Source organism: Typopeltis vanoorti, chromosome 8 (assembly GCF_054136105.1).
Source record: "Typopeltis vanoorti isolate ZY-2024b chromosome 8, IOZ_Tvanoo_1.0, whole genome shotgun sequence".
Lineage (NCBI taxonomy): Eukaryota > Metazoa > Arthropoda > Arachnida > Uropygi > Thelyphonidae > Typopeltis > Typopeltis vanoorti.
This window is the reverse complement of record NC_143556.1, coordinates 118,255,402-118,271,870: the sequence shown is the minus strand read 5'-3', so window position 1 is coordinate 118,271,870 and position 16,469 is coordinate 118,255,402. Positions and strand designations below refer to the sequence as shown.

Here is a 16,469-nt window from a genome sequence, read left to right as displayed (position 1 = left end):
ATAACAAATATTGTATACAAACAAAATAAAACCAAATACTGTACATACATACATGTAAAAGAGAATCTAAAGAAATAAACAGATGTTGGCAGAACCGATTAGCGTATGGTATTAATTTTTTCTTTCACTTCACTTTTGCTTAACTTAATTTTCTTCTTCACTAGCTTTTTTCTTTTTTGCCATGCTTTTGTCACTTTCATCTGCAGGGTGTTTCAATAGAAACCTGTCCAAGGAGCTTTGTTTCTTCCTCCCTTTTAGAATGTTTCTGAAATGAGTTAGGCAAGTGTCATTAAATAGTGCCACAACACAACCAGTTGCAACTTTTTCAGGGTGTTTCTTTTCAATAAAGTCCGAAACTTTTTCCTACATTGCCAACACTTTCTTTATCTCACTTGAAAAAATAACCTCCTCTGCCTCTGCAGTTGTACCAATCTCCTGCAGAACCTCCGTATGTTGCTGCATGTGTAGTTCCGTCAACTCCTCCGTCGTCAGTTCCTTGGAATGTGCGCCAACAAGGTCTTCGATGTGTCCCTCATCCACCTCCAGGACCATGGACTTTCCGAGGGACACAATCACCTCCAGCACCTCCTGTTCAGGTCTAAATCCTTCAAAGTCATGTTGGGGAGGATATATCCTTTGGCTTCGATCAATTCAGCAAAGGTTTTTATAAATTCCTCAGCTGCCTTAGAATCAGAGCTCACTGCCTCACCATGCCTGACAACGGAGTGAATGCCGGTCCTTTTTCGGAAATTTTCAAACCACCCATGGCTTTAAACTGCTCTTATGAAGCCTCCTGTGCTGAAGTATCTGGGGTCTGCTGCAGCAAATCTGCGTAAATGGCTCATGCCTTCTCGCAAATTATAGTCTCTGTCACAGTGTTTCCTGCGAGCTGCTTCCCTGTTAATGAAAAAATCAGTAGGTTCTCCATCTTTTCATGGACAGAGTTGCATAGCTTTGAAATAATTTTAACATCCTTAGCTGGAGTTATAGCCTTTATCGAGTCCTTCTGCTTCAGAATAGTACATATCGTAGAAGTAGTGCGATCATACTGCATTGCCAAGTCTATTACTCTTACGCCTTGCTCATGTTTGTCGATTATCTCACGCTTTAATTCCATGGATATCACCTTTTTCCTTTTCTCACCACCTTTCTTTACACTCACCTTCTTTGGACTCATGGTTATTTGAAAAAAATTAGCTAAATAACTATATACAAAAAAAAAAAACACAAAATTAAAACTCAACACGACAGAAATGCTTCTGCGGTGAGGTAAACATGTGAACTGAACGACACGCAAGACTCAGGAATCTGAGCAGAGTGGTGGTTGTGACGTCACCGAAGCAGGCTCATATCTCAGGGCAAAAAATCGACCTAGTGACAGCTCGTATCTCATAAAACTCGTATATTGGGGCACTTGTATCTCAAGGTACCACTGTATTAGTATAAATATTAAAACACCAAATCTACAGTAAAAAGGTAAATACTCATAGTTTAGAAATCACACTAGTGATCTACATTACACTTTAGTATTGTCATTCATATTTTATTTAATGCAAAACTGTTGCTTAGGTTCACACAGGTTTCTATTGAGTTAACTTGAGAAAATTATTTTCAATTTGCTATTACTGGTGTTCTTTAATATTTTTTTTTTTTTTAAATTCAACTCTCAATCAATCTTTGCCTGTTCTAAGTAAAATAATTAATTCAAAATATGCCATGCATTAGTTGCATGTCATTATAAGAGTTTATCCTTTCATAATGCCAATCCATAAGTATGTGTGGACTATTTTCTTCACTAGAATGAAAACTCTAAATTAAAGTTAAATGAAAACTTTATATTAAAAAATTAATTACAAAAAAGTAATAACTATACAGCTCCTGTATTCCATCCAACTGTTTTCACAATTTTTTTAATACATAAAACAAATCATGGTGGAGAACCCACCATGAATCACTGTTTGACAGTTGCTGGCTTCTAAAAACACAACAGTCATTCCCTATTCACCTGACCTCACCCCTGAAACTTTTTTCTTTTCCTCAAGATGAAATTCCAGCTGAAAGGGCATTATTTCAATATGATTGAGGAGAGCCAGGCAAATCACAGGAGGTGCTTAACACAGTCACACTTGCAGTCCTCCAAGGATGCATGGAATACATGCCAAGGGGCATGTATTTTGAAGGAGACAGTGAAAGGAGACACTTTCACTGTCTCCTTCAAATTTATTGTAATTTCTTTTGTTTTTTTTTCCTTCCGATATCATTTATCTTTTTCCTACTATTTCTTCTGTTTAATGGGAATGGAGTTGGGGGGACTAGCTTTTTCTCCTAAATTCGCTACAGCAAAACATTGGCTGCAAACAAATTATGTCTATGTCCCTAGGGAGTTTGCTATATATATATTTTTTTTTTTTCAATGTGATTCCAATTATGATCCTGTTCAAACAAATAAGTGATCACTTCTTATTTCAAATTTCTTCTAAACTCTTATATTCTGGAGTAATCTGAAAACATTGTTATCAGCAAAAATACGACTTTTCTTGTTAACTAATACCATGCTTCAAATTTTATATTAGAACACGGTATTAGCAATGACAAGTCTATTTTCTGAGCAGAAATTTTCTACTGTTATCAAGGCAAGTACCTGCTAGAACATGCTCTGCTCTTTTCTCAAAATTTTTCCATGTCTGGAATTCACTTTCCAATCTGCTGTTTAAACCTCCAACAAATCCAACTTTACTCTTTCTTTACAGGGACTGCCTTCTCAACTGACTCAAAAAGTTACAAGATAAAGCAGAATATTTTTTATTTAATAAAAACTAACTTTCTAAACAAAATCTTTTTTTAACTTCAAGGAAACACAGCAAAATATGTATAATATAAAAGGCCATTCTACTAACAAAAATCTATGGAACAAATCATATTTGGCAAAATCTACAAACAACAATACAGTTCCTCTAACCATTTTATGGAACTCCTATTGGAACATATTAAAAAATGGGGGTAAAGGGTACTTGGGTGAGTATTTATTTTATTTATATATTTATTTATTTTTCATCAAGAGTAGAATTTGGCATTTGCTGACCCCTGAACATCATTCTAGTTGCTTCAAATTTGTGAATTCCTCTTTATATCGCTAACCAACTTGAAGCTTTCATGTATTCAGATTTCATTAGAAACGAATACTAAAACTTGTATGGCACGGAATATTCTGATAACATCTTTTCTTTACAAACACATGCTGCTCTACTGTTGTCATTTATTAATTAGTGCTGATTTCATGATGTTATCACTATGAGAAGCATATTCTCCCCATAAGTGAAATATGGATCAAACAACTTGAAACTGATTGTTATTCTCTCATTAATTATGACATGTATTATGATCATTGTGATTATAAGTTGGAGGGGGGGGGTGCACAGTAAACACTGGGTGCTGATTCTGCTCCTGTCCCATGCTTAAATGTAAGCAATCAATCACTTTATTATAATCACCTTTAAAATGTGCGCAAATGAAATGTCTTGGTAATCTGAAAAAGTAGACGTATTAATCATCGAAATTAATCCAGTGGTTCCCGATAAACTAGTGTTTCAAAAATTCCTATATCCATGATAGTCAAGCTGCAGCAGAAGAACAAAGGCTGTAGTCACTGATGCCATATAATCCTTCAACCCCACGTGCTGCGACAACAGCCAACTTCACCTAAAAGTATCTGACTAATAATCCTCCCTCAGGGTTCACCAGCCAAGTCATGTCTGCAGCAAAATTGCAAAAGCTGCAAAGGCAAGATAGACAAAAACAATTACTGCCATATTCTTTGGAATGCCGTGAATACGATCATCCTGCATTTTTGGTATTACAGAATCCAATTTTTGAAAAACACTGTGTAAAAATAGCTAAACAAAAGTCATGGGAAGACTTTAGTAAGAACATAGAAAATAAACATCAGGAAGGTTGCAAAATATTCTGTAGGCTGTTGAAAAAGCTCAGAAAGGAGGAAAGATTGCCGTAAAAGGAATTAGAGATGATAAAAGTGGCACGAAAACTGGTGAAAAAGATATCCTTGATGAATAAAGTAATTACTTCAAAATATTGCTAAATGAAACAATCAGTGACAGCACAGTAGTAAAAAAAAACACTCAACAGACATGCAATCAGGAATACATATCCATACTTGAAGTAGAAAAAGCCATCAAATGCCTGAAATGTGAAAAGGCAGCAGGAGTAGATGATATTTGACCAGAAATGCTCAAATATGGAGGTTAAAAAAGTCTAACAGTGGCTGCACTACATAGTGAAGAAGGCCAGGACAGAGGGACGAATTCCAGATAGTTAGATTAGAATTCTCATAGTATTCATATATAAAAAGGGAAATAAAACAGAATGTGAGAATTACAGAGGTATTTCCCTACTGAGTATAGAGAAATACAGCTGTAAATATACTTGAGAAACTCAAGTATACTTATGCAAGAATATGAGAAACAGTTGAGGATTGTGGAATGAAAGCTTGGTGAAGAACAAACACCAATTATGCACAGTATTTAAACCTTATAAAAAATTAGCAACTCTCATCTGTTCACCCAAGGACAAATGCACTCCTTTATCACATCCTGGTGTCTATGAAGTGTCCTGTTCTTGCCATCAAGCCTACTATGGACAGACAGGAAGAAATGTGGACATCCGCCTCAGTGAACACAAAAAATATATCCGACACATTTGCTATGGAAAGTCGGGTCTGGCAGACCATGCTCTGGATACCCCTGCACACAGGATCAATTGGAAAGAAACAAAAGTAATGCACAGAAGCTTCTACAAGTCAGAGAGGTTGTTCCTGGAATCAACAGAAGCCTTGAAACATACCCCAAACCTTAACAAGTATGGCTGTATAAATCTACCAAAGATTTGGGAGACAGTCATCCTAAGACCAAATTAATATTTATTACTTTTATTTTTTATCATTTTGACTACTATTTCAAAACTTTGAATTTTTTTTTTTTTTTTTTTTTTTAACCTAGATGGCGCCATATTAGGACTTTAGTCTTGTGTTGCACGCTGCAATCACTTATACTGTCCCCACTGTTACACCGGATTGTGGTTGTCTTGCCTTTGTAACAAACTTTGTGTTGTGTGCTCTGAAGATGCTGGATATAAGACCAGCGAAATATTAGCTTTTAAGTTAATAAATAGTTATTTTCTTAACCATCTGTGTTCTTTTATACCGTGAAACCTATCATAACATGCTAATTAAGTATCTCCACCACACATTCCGCAACAGCTGTCTTTATATCATTTTCTCCAATCAATGTCATCCTTCCATAATCATTCATTCTTTTGCTGGCTACATACCAAAAGAACTCCTTAGGATTCTTTTTGGCTTCATTAGCTAACTGCTGTTCATACCTCTCTTTAGCTACCCTCACCAACCAAGTCACCCTCTTTGCCTGGTCTTTGTAGACCTCATGAAATTGGTTATTTCCACTTTTTCTCTGTATCGCATGCTTAATCTCTTTATTCATCCATCTCACACCTACCTTATTTGACCTTCTCACCCTTGGATTACATTTAGACATTGCATCTACTAGACAGTTTTTGAAAATCCCCAAGCTGCATTGATCTCTTTTCCAGCTAACTCCTCATTCCATGCTACACCCGCAAGCTGTCTCCTGAGCTCTTCATAATCACCCCCCCCCCCTTGTAGTTCCACATATACCCTTTCCTCACAGAGGTCCACACACTGCTGGCAACCACCCAGGTAATCACCTCATGGTCACTTTCACCTGGTGGATGATTTGACACTTCATTTATAATTACATCCTCTGATGAGATGACCAAATCCAAGATCCTCAATCCTCGTGTGCCCTCTGTTACATACTGTCTGAGGTAGTTATCCCTCAAAAACTCAAGAAACTCATTTTCTTTACTTCTAGTTGCTATCTCATCATTCCAGTCTATATTGCCATAATTAAAATCACCCTTTTCTTATTTGCTTGGCCAATTTGATTATACATTTCATTATCACCACCATCCACATTACCTGGACTATAACAACATCCCACCAAGTATTTGATTCCATTCACCTCTATCTCACACCATACTGCCTCAAAACCACTTGCACTATTAGGAGCAAAGTTATTTTCGACTATATAATGTAGCACTTCAATTGGCAGCATTTTCTGGTACTAAATAGGAAACTACTCTCAATTCATCAAATAGTTCAATGGCATCAATGTCTCTATTGTCCCGATGCGTTAGAATACTTTCTATATTTTTACATTTGATTAAAGGCTCATTTGTCACCTCAGATTTCAATTTTGGGATGTTATATAAAAATGAAAAACGTGAACTGTGGTATTCCAATTTCCCAAATCTTTCATGGATAGAACTTGTTGCTACATCAATAATAAGAAAGAAAAACTCAACTTTAAATTTAGTTTTCGGATCAGAATAGGCTCATCTTTTCTTCATAATCATGTTTTTTCTGCCAATGCACTCTAGTACTTATAAACATTGGCTTCAAATTAGGATCAGTTTCAACTTTTTCAGCTTATGATGTAGAATCTACAAGAAAATTGTAGATGGTACAATATTGTACCATCTACAATTTTGATTGTAGATGCTACAATCAAAATCGTAGAATATTTCTACAATTTTGATTGTAGAATATTTGGAGAATATTTCTTAAAGTAGATATTGCAGTGGACAATTTCATTTTTATGCTTCGCAATAATTTACTAGCAATGTTAATTTCATTTAAAACATAGTGCAATATAATCAAACGTAAAAATTTTAAATCTCTGAGCTTAAGGGCAAGAATTTCAGCTTCGTGTCTTGCCATTTTGTCCACTGACATCAGCAATTTCTATCAAAGCATCATAAAATTCGTCAATATAATATCTTAAAGGACAAATGGCTTAGATTCTAGATTCCGAGCAGGTGGTAGTAAGTGGCTTGAGAGTTCAATGGCATAAGTTGTAATATATTTTGAAGGATTGTCCAATGCATTTTTGATGCTGAGAAAAACACATACAATTTCTGGCAAGTCAGTTCAGAGAATGAAAGGAGCAACGTATTTAAAAAAAAAGCTCTCAAGTTCAAATCCATAGTTTTGAACTCCTGAATGTTTACCTTTCATGTTTGATCCATTGTAGCAACTCTGGCCTCGGATGCTTGCAATAGGAATATTCATATCTGACAATTTTTTTAAGAATAGAAATACATTCAGTTAAAACTGAGCTTGTAGTGGCTTCTACAGGATGAAACCAACAAAGTGCTCATGAACATTGATATCACCTGGATCCATGTTAACAAATCTTACAATTAGTGTTAATTGTTCATTATGACTTACATCGGGAGTACTGTCTGCAACTACACTGTAATATTTAGCATTCTGCACCAGAGAAATTATTTTCCTTTTTATGGCCCCAGAGCGGAGATAAATTAATTCGTTTTAAATGTTTTCCCAAAGATATGTTGGGCCGATCCATGAGATACTTTCAGTAAATGTTTAGTCCGGGCGGTTGGCCTAGTGGATTTGCGCTTCTCAACCATATGGCTGGGGGAAGGAGTGTCCTGGGTTCGATTCCCGTCGACGACATGAGGAGCTTAAGGATCTTCCTCAGCCATAGCCAAGTTAGCAAGTCTTGGGCGTGGACACCAGGGTTTTCCCCACAGTTTATCTGGAGTTTTTCATCCCGCAAGCAGACAAACCAGCCCTGTGACCACACACGGATCTACAGCCATAAATACTTAACCCCCCCATGAGGGGGCTCAACTCACCCCAATAGGGACGGGGGGAAGAAAAGGGAGGAAACTCCATATGAATAAATAAATAAACAAAAGTAAATGTTTAGACATAGCATTATTGAATCTGGCAATTCAACAAGCTTCCAAAATTGCCATTATTATGAACATACAATTTATCAGATGTTCCCCAAAAGGGCAAACATTGTTGAGCTAAAAATTGAACAATGCAAATTAGACATTTTATTATGCTCCTCCAGTGCTGAACCTCTGCATTTAACAACTTTTGTGGCGTTGAATCAATCGTCTGTTCTATTTTAAGCATAGATGACAACTCAATCCACTTCTTATGGGATTCCAAGTGCTTTTAAGATTTTTCATCTCCAATAAGATATACAGATATAAATGCCCCCAATCATTATATCCATCAGCTGTGAGTGAAATTTTATTGCTGAAAAACAACTTACAACAGAAACAAAATACAGAATATTTTTGTTTAGAATACACTAACCATGGCCGATTAATTTGTTCTCCATTGCTTTCTTCTCTAGTATAATGATTTAATGAAAATTTCCGACAATTAGAGCTGCAAGGAAAAATGAAATCACTTTTTGGTCTCACCGGCGGACCTTTCATTACGATTTACAGTCTTTCAGCATCACTTAAAGAGGGATTCAGTCTTGCTAAATTAATGCTAATTTCAAGTTCATCACTTTATTATTTTGAACACGAAGATGTTAAATCAGTTTTGTTTTTGCCCCCATTGTTACTAATATCAACATTACTGGAATCACAATTAGAAGTACTTGCCACAAATTTTTGGTACTTGCTCAGAATTCTTTGGTTTCAGTCCTTATGCTTATTTTCTCTTGTACTGCATTAGTTGTTTCAGTTTTTAGATATTTATGCAAAACCCCACTTTGTTTCTGAATATCGCATTGTTTTTTTTATTTTTGTTTGCGATATTCTGCACCTGATAGTTTGTTTCTTTCATCAGACATACTGGAATTACTGGAATATTAAAATTATTTTAAAAGCCAAATCCTAATAACTGTGTCAAAAAAAGTATTATTAACAATCAACTGCACAACTGTATGTGAAAGTTTTTTTTAACTTGGTTATACCAAGTTAAAAAAGCCAAGGAGCCTTCAGCCAAGGAGTATAGAAGTTGAACTGCAGGATGGGGAAAAAAGCACATTTGAGGCTGTTTGGTGTGAGATACAATCTAGCAGAACAAAATATACAATTGGGTGCTGCTATAGACCGGGTGATGGAGTGGATGGTGGGAATAGTATGCATAAGCAAATAGAAGAAATGAATGGAAGGAGGGTAATTATTATGGGTGATTTCAATTATGGTAATATTGACTGGAAAGAGGAGAGGGCACATGGGAGGAAGGAATTGGATTTTATGCAGTTATTAAGGGACAACTATCTACGGCAACATGTATTGGAAAATACCAGGGGGCAGAGAGTGCTGGACCTAGTAATTGCAACTGAGAATGTGGCTGTAACGAACATGACCTTGTTGCCACCAATTGGTGAGAGTGACCATAAGGTCATGACTTGGGAGGTGGCTAAAGGAGTCAAATTTACAATTAAGACAGGGTATATGTGGAATTACCGGGCTGGTAAGTATGACAAGCTTAGGTGTGTGCTTGGCTCAATGCCATGGCATGTAAAACTGCAAGGGCTGGATGTTGATGGTGCATGGGAGGTGGTCAAGAACTGTTTGCAGGAGGCAATGGTTGACTGTATACCAAGAGTCCGAATAATAAATCAGGTAGGGGTTAAATGGATGAATAACACTATTAAGCTTGAGCTGCAAAAAAAGAAACAATTGTGGAGGGAATTTAAGGAGAAGGGTGACCATCAGGTGCATGAACAGTATAAAGCTCAGGCCAGGATGGTAACAAGGGTGGTAAGAAAAGCAAAAGCAGATTACGAAAGGAAATTGGCCATGCAGGCTAAAGAGAATCCCAAACAGTTTTTTCAATATGTTGCAAGTAAAAGGAAAAATGCTCATGGTAGAATGATCTTAAAAAATGCTGAGGGTAGGGAGGTAACTGAATCAGTCGATGTTGTGGAATTACTGAGCGAGCACTTTGCAAGAGTATATCATCCAGGTGGTGGCTTTGCGGAAATGGAGGAACCAACAGCTTATACTGGAATTGTGATGAATGAGGTAGAGGTAACTAGTCTATTACAGAACCTCAATGTCAATACATCTGTGGGATTGGATGGTATACCAGCTCGTGTCGTACGTGAAGCGGCCAAAGAATTGTCAGTGCCCTTGACCATTATGTTTAATTTGAGCCTCAGGACTGGGTCAGTCCCAAGGGGGTGGAAAGAGGGGAAAATAGTTCCACTGCACAAAGGTGGTTCAAGGCTGCTGTTGAAAATTACCGGCCAATCAGCATAACAGGAATCATTATCAAGGTCTTAGAGAAAATAGTCAAGAGGAAAATACAAGATTGGATAGAAGAAAATGGGATACTGTATCGGGGACAGCATGGTTTTGTGAAGGGTAGGTCATGCCTCAGTAACTTGCTCACGTATTATAACACAGTGACGGCTGAACTGGATAAGGGTAATGGGTTTACAGTGATTCTGCTGGACCTTGCTAAGGCCTTTGACAGGATACCACATGGAATTCTAATCAGTAAATTGCAGCATATGGGAATGGACATAGGGTTGGTGAGATGGATAGGAGGGTGGTTGACGGAGAGATATCAGAGAGTGGTTTACTCAGGAGTAGAGTCCACAAGACGGCCTGTGACTAGTGGTGTACCACAAGGATCTGTTCTTGGACCACTGCTGTTTAATTTGTTCATAAATGATATAGGAAAGGATCTGAGAGGAACAGTTCATTTGTTTGCGGATGATGCGAAGTTGGGTAGGGCAATAGTGAATGCAGATGACGTCAAAATTTTGCAGGATGATTTGGATAGATTGGAGGTCTGGGCTAGGGAGAATGGATGTCAATTTAATGTGGCAAAATGTAAGGTTATGCATTTTGGGGTGAAAAGATGGGAGGCAGTTTACTGCATTGGTGGAACCGTGCTCCAGGAAATTGATGAGGCACGAGATTTAGGAGTGTTGGTGGATAAGGAATTGAAATTTAGGGGACACATTGCAAAAGTGGCCAAATCAGCTCATCAAATCACTTGGTTGCTGAAGAATACGTTGACAAGCAGAGACAAGCAGGTTATTGTTCCTCTGTATCGAGCCTTGATAAGACCTCATCTCGACTACTGTGCTCAGATTTGGTCACCTAGGTTTCTTCTTGATGGGGAGGAGGTGGAGAGGATCCAGAGGCGAGTGACCAAGATGATAGCAGGTCTGTGGAATGAACCGTATGAGAACAGGTTGAGGATTTGTGGGTTGCAAAAATTGGTTGATAGGCGGAGGAGGGGAGATATGATTGAGACATTCAAATTACTGAAGGGTTTCTATAAAATTAATTCAGAAGATATTTTTGAGAACAGGGCTGGTTGTGGGAGGACTAGGGGACATCCATGGAAACTGGGCAAAAGTGTGGTTAGTAAAGGTGTTAGAGCTGGGTTCTTTACTTTTAGAGTAGTGAATGAGTGGAATGCGCTCCCTGAGTCTGTGGTGGATGCTGTGACAGTGAATGAGTTTAAGGCGAGGTATGATAGATACTGTATGAATGTCGAATAGTTGTGATGAAAATGATTTGGGGCCTCCCTCGATGAGTCTAATGACTTCCTGGAGTTGCCCGTAATAATAATAATAATAATAATAATAATAATAATAATACTATGTTAAAGATACCAAGCAATTTTATAAGCTAGGTTTTAATCCTTTTTCCCAAGTAAACAAACAGACAAGTAAGTCAAGTTTGCACCTGAATGTAGTTCAAGTCTGAGGCAACGCGTGGCAAAGGTGGAGTAAGCTCCGATCACTTTCCTTAGTATTTTCCCCTAATGCAAAGCACATCCCCTTACGTATATGTATGATGCTATGCATTAAAGGCAAGGACCACTACCCAGACCGGTTTCGACCTTTATTGAGGTCTTGTCAGTGGGAGCCAGACCAAAAAATTCCAAGGTTGAAGTAATGCAGAGCTTATAAATTTTTTCCTAAACAAGTTGCCACAAGGTGCTGTGACCTTATTAAATAAAAATATCAGGATGAGAGTAAGATGTAGAAAGTTTTTTTAACTTGGGTATACTATGTTAAAGATACCAAGCAATTTTATAAGCTAGGTTTTAATTCTTTTTACCAAGTAAGCAAACAGATGTATTTATGTATGTTGATTCTATTTCTGTAATTGGTTTATTCTTAACCAATCATCTAATTATGATCTTTCAGTCTCATTGGTTAAACGAGATTTACCCTCAGGTCAAGGTCAACTCACGGCCAACAATCGAATCGGAAATAAATGCAAGATAGAAGGTGTTCTGGTATTGTCACGTTGTCTGATATTAATATCAGATGACATGATTTAATATCGCACTAACAGTGAGATTTAAACGTAACATAATACTACATTATTTTAACTGATTATGAATTTAAAAAAATATACAATACAATGAAGTTTTAATATGTAAAAATTTAACTAACAACATCCTGAAGTCTTGTTTTTAATAGAGAAGGAATAAATGACTTTTTTATGATTTATTTTTTGTATAGTTTAGGCCAATTTTGCCATCCCCAAAGGCTTGTCGCCCCCATGCAAATACACATGTTGCACCATTGATAGAGCCGGCCCTGCCTACAGAGAGGATAAAGTATGTGAGTCACCTTCTGTGGATAAAGAATTCCATGTAGCTATACACAGTAAATGAAAACGAGATAAGGAGTGTAGTAATGAGATTAAAAAAAAAAGGGATGTGACCATATAAATATCGAAAAACTAAACATATCATTAAACATAAGTCTTTACATATATTATTAATAAATCTTTTGAACATGGAAAATTTCTAGAACACTTAGAGATTGCTTCCGTTATTCCGCTATTTAAAGGAAGTAACAGAAATGAAATCAAAAATTACAGACCAACATCTATACTATCCACAATCTCAAAGATTATTGAAATCCGAATGAAAAAAACTATTAAATAGCATATCCTTTTATGCATCTAATCGATACAGGTTTAGATACAGATACAATATCGAAAAAGCATTATTGGAGTTCCATAAAACAGTTTATAGTGGAATGTACACAGCAGCTGTTTTTCTTGATATATCTAAGGTGTTCAACTGTGTTCATCATGACCTACTACTACTACTGAAAATGTCTAGATATGGCATTAAAGGAGTTACTAATGACTGGTTCAGATCCTATATGAATAATAGAAAACAATATACCAGCTACAGCACATTTAGCAGTGCAACAAAAATAATAAAATACAGAATCCTGCAAGGTTTGGTGCTAGGACCCATCCTATTTTTAATATATGTTAATGATCTATGTAAATACAAACCTTTTGGCAAAATGATATCACTCGCTGACGATACAGCATTAGTATACACAGAAACGACTCTTGCAGATCTAGAAAATCGGATTAATCGTGATATGTTGAAATTAAAATTAAATAAGTGGTTTAGCAATAATGGTCTTAAAATTAATACCAATAAAATGAGATATAGGTACTTCACATTAACAGATAAAGTCTTCTTCTTCTTCTTGAATTTGCATATTAATTGTTTGCCTGTAACATTTTCAAGGGTTTAAAAAGTCTTCTGCCCATCTCTTCGTGGGTCTTCCTCTTGATCGGTGTCCCTGTGGTTTATATTTTCAGGCAATATTTGGCCATCTGTCCTCATTCATTCTTTCTACGTGGTTTTTCCAGTTCTTTCTATAGTTTGTGATGTCTTCTGCTATGTTAATTAAGGATAATTTCCTACACTTCTATATACATATATGTTAAAGATACCAAGTAATTTTATAACCTTGGTTTAATCCTTTTTCTCAAGTAAGCAAACAGACAAGTCAAGTTTGTGCCTGAACGTGGTTCAAGACTTATGGTGGTGGTGCAACACCAAGGCAACTCGTGGTAAAGATGGATTAAGTTCTGATCACTTTCCTTAGTATTTCTCATAAATGTAAAACACATCTCCTAGGAGATGTATGATGTTATACATTATGGGTGGGGGGGGTCACTATCCAGACCAGTTTCAACCTTTATTGAGTCTCATCAATGAGTAGGCAGATCCTGAAATGACAAGGTTTAAGTAATACAGAGCTTATCAATTTTACCTATGCAAGTTGCCACAAGGTGCTTTGACCTTATTAATTAAGAATCTCCAGATGAGAGAGAGATGTGAAAAGTTTTTTACCTTGGGTATAATATATGTTAAAGATACCAAGTAATTTTATAACCTTGATTTTAATCCCAAGTAAGCAAACAGACAAGTAAGTCAAGTTTGCGCCTGAACATGGTTCAAGACTTATGGTGGTGGTGGTGCAACACCAAGGCAACTCTTGGTGGTAAGGATTAAAACCAAAGTCATAAAATTACTTGGTATCTTTAACATATATTATACCCAATGTAAAAAACTTTTCACATCTGTCTCTCATCCGGAGATTCTAAATTAATAAGGTCAAATCACCTTGTGGCAACTTGCATAGGTAAAATTGATAAGCTCTGTATTACTTAAACCTTGGCATTTCAGAGTCTGCCTACTCACTGATGAGATTTTTCTGCAATTGGTCTTCATTTTCAGCAAAAATAACTTGCTCGTCAGCCCACAAAAGGCTGGTTAATTCTTTATTTCCTATGATTTTGTTTTTCCTCCACTCCCTTGAAATTTTTTCCATATATATATATATTGAAGAGTATTGGTGATAATCCATTTCCTTGAATGAGACCTATATCGGTTTTAATTTTTTTGGTTGTTTCATTATTAATCTTAATTTTAATATAGCTTTCTTCCATTATATTTGCTATTTCTTTTGTGGTGGAGCTTTCAAGTCATACAGTATTGATTAATTTTGTTCTGTTGATTTGATCATATGCTTTCTCATAATCCAGGAAGGCCATCATATATGTTGGCAGGTTACATTCTGCTCTTTTTTCTATAATTTCTTTGAGTGTAAATGTGGGATCTGTGCAGGATCTTCCTTTCCTAAAGCCACACTGTTCTTCTCCAATAATTTCCTCGGCCCATGGTGTTAATTTACTTTTAATTATATCTAGATATATTTCATGGCATGTATTTAATAAGTATGTTCCTCTGTAGTTCCCACAGTCCTTTCTGTTTCCTTTTTTGAGTATGTTTATGACTATTGCTGTCTTCCATTCTTGTGGGATACTTCCTTATTATTATACAATACCTCCCAGGAGTCTAAAGACTCATTGAGGGAGGGCATCTACTCTACAACTCTGTCTCCACAACTGAATCTGCCAATTAGATCACAATATAACCATAAAACAGCATGAAACAAAATGTAATGATATCCAAAACTATAATTGGATTAGTCAAAAAAACAAAATCAGTCCAGTACTGGACCTCCTCATCAATAGCAATCTGAAATGGAACTCCCATATCACATTTTTAACAAATAAGTTGAGGTTCATAATTAACAGAATGTATTATGTTAAAAAATTCCTAAAAGCGGCATTCTTAAGATGCTTATACTATTCTTGTATAAATTCTTCATTCCTGTTGGGGCGGAGATTATTACAACAATCTGCTTCCACGGATATGAATACAAAACAGAATAATTAGAGCTATAGCCATTACTGACTTCTTCGCATATTCAACCAACAATCTGTTTGTCATTCATAATATTTTGCCATTACAGAAACTATATCTCTGTGGTTGTATATTATGTGCAAGAAAGAACGTAAATTTTTCGGTATATAACGTAGACTATGGTTTACTCTGTGGACAGAACTTGCTGGTAGTACCAAGGCAAACAAAGAAATTTTTCATAAATCCTTTGAATATCTAGCAACAAGCAGCTACAATAAACTCCCAAATGAAATCAAATGAATAACCTCAGAATATGCTTTCAGAAAAAGATTGAGAGACTACCTCATGGGACTAAATAATGTTGCATTTATTTTAAATGTATATTATTAGAGATCACTATAACTTAATATATAATATATCTACTCTATAATATAAAATGATAAGCCTTTTTATGAAACGTTTTTATGTAACGTTTTTCTACTCTCTATAATATAAAATAAGCCTTTTTATGAAACATTTTTATGCAACGTTTTTCTACTCTCTATAATATAAAATGATAAGCCTTTTTATGTAACGTTTTTTGTAACATTTTTATGTAATGTTTTGTAACTCTCTATAATATAAAATGATAAGCCTTTTTTTTATGTAACGTTTTTGTGTAACGTTTTTGTCAACTTATTTGAAACGTTTTGAAACTCAGGGGCTACCCTGAGCGTCGAGTCATCAGAATTCAAGGAGAACCGGCCTACTAGTACGGAACTTGGGGGGGGGGGGGATACCCCTTTCGAGTCATCAGAATTCAAGGAGAACCTGCCAAGCAGTCTGGAACATGGGGGAGTTGGGCGCCATAGTGTATTATACAGGGTGGCAGAGCCCCCTAGTATAATATATTATGATACTTGTTAATATATAAGTATCATAATATATATAATATATTATGATATGTATATATTAACAAGTACATAACATGTTCTGTGAACCCTCATAGATACGATCACTGGATTTTACAGTGACTATATCGAGCTAATTTAATTTTCTAGTAACCAGTATGGCTAGGGCCCTTGGTTAC

General features: G+C 36.2%; 1 protein-coding gene across 1 annotated transcript in view; it reads right to left on the bottom strand.

Moving 5' to 3' along the window:
* The window catches only part of LOC150104308 (PRKC apoptosis WT1 regulator protein-like), a 134,119-nt gene that overhangs the window by 21,254 nt on the left and 96,396 nt on the right, over positions 1-16,469 (bottom strand). The window lies entirely within an intron of this gene.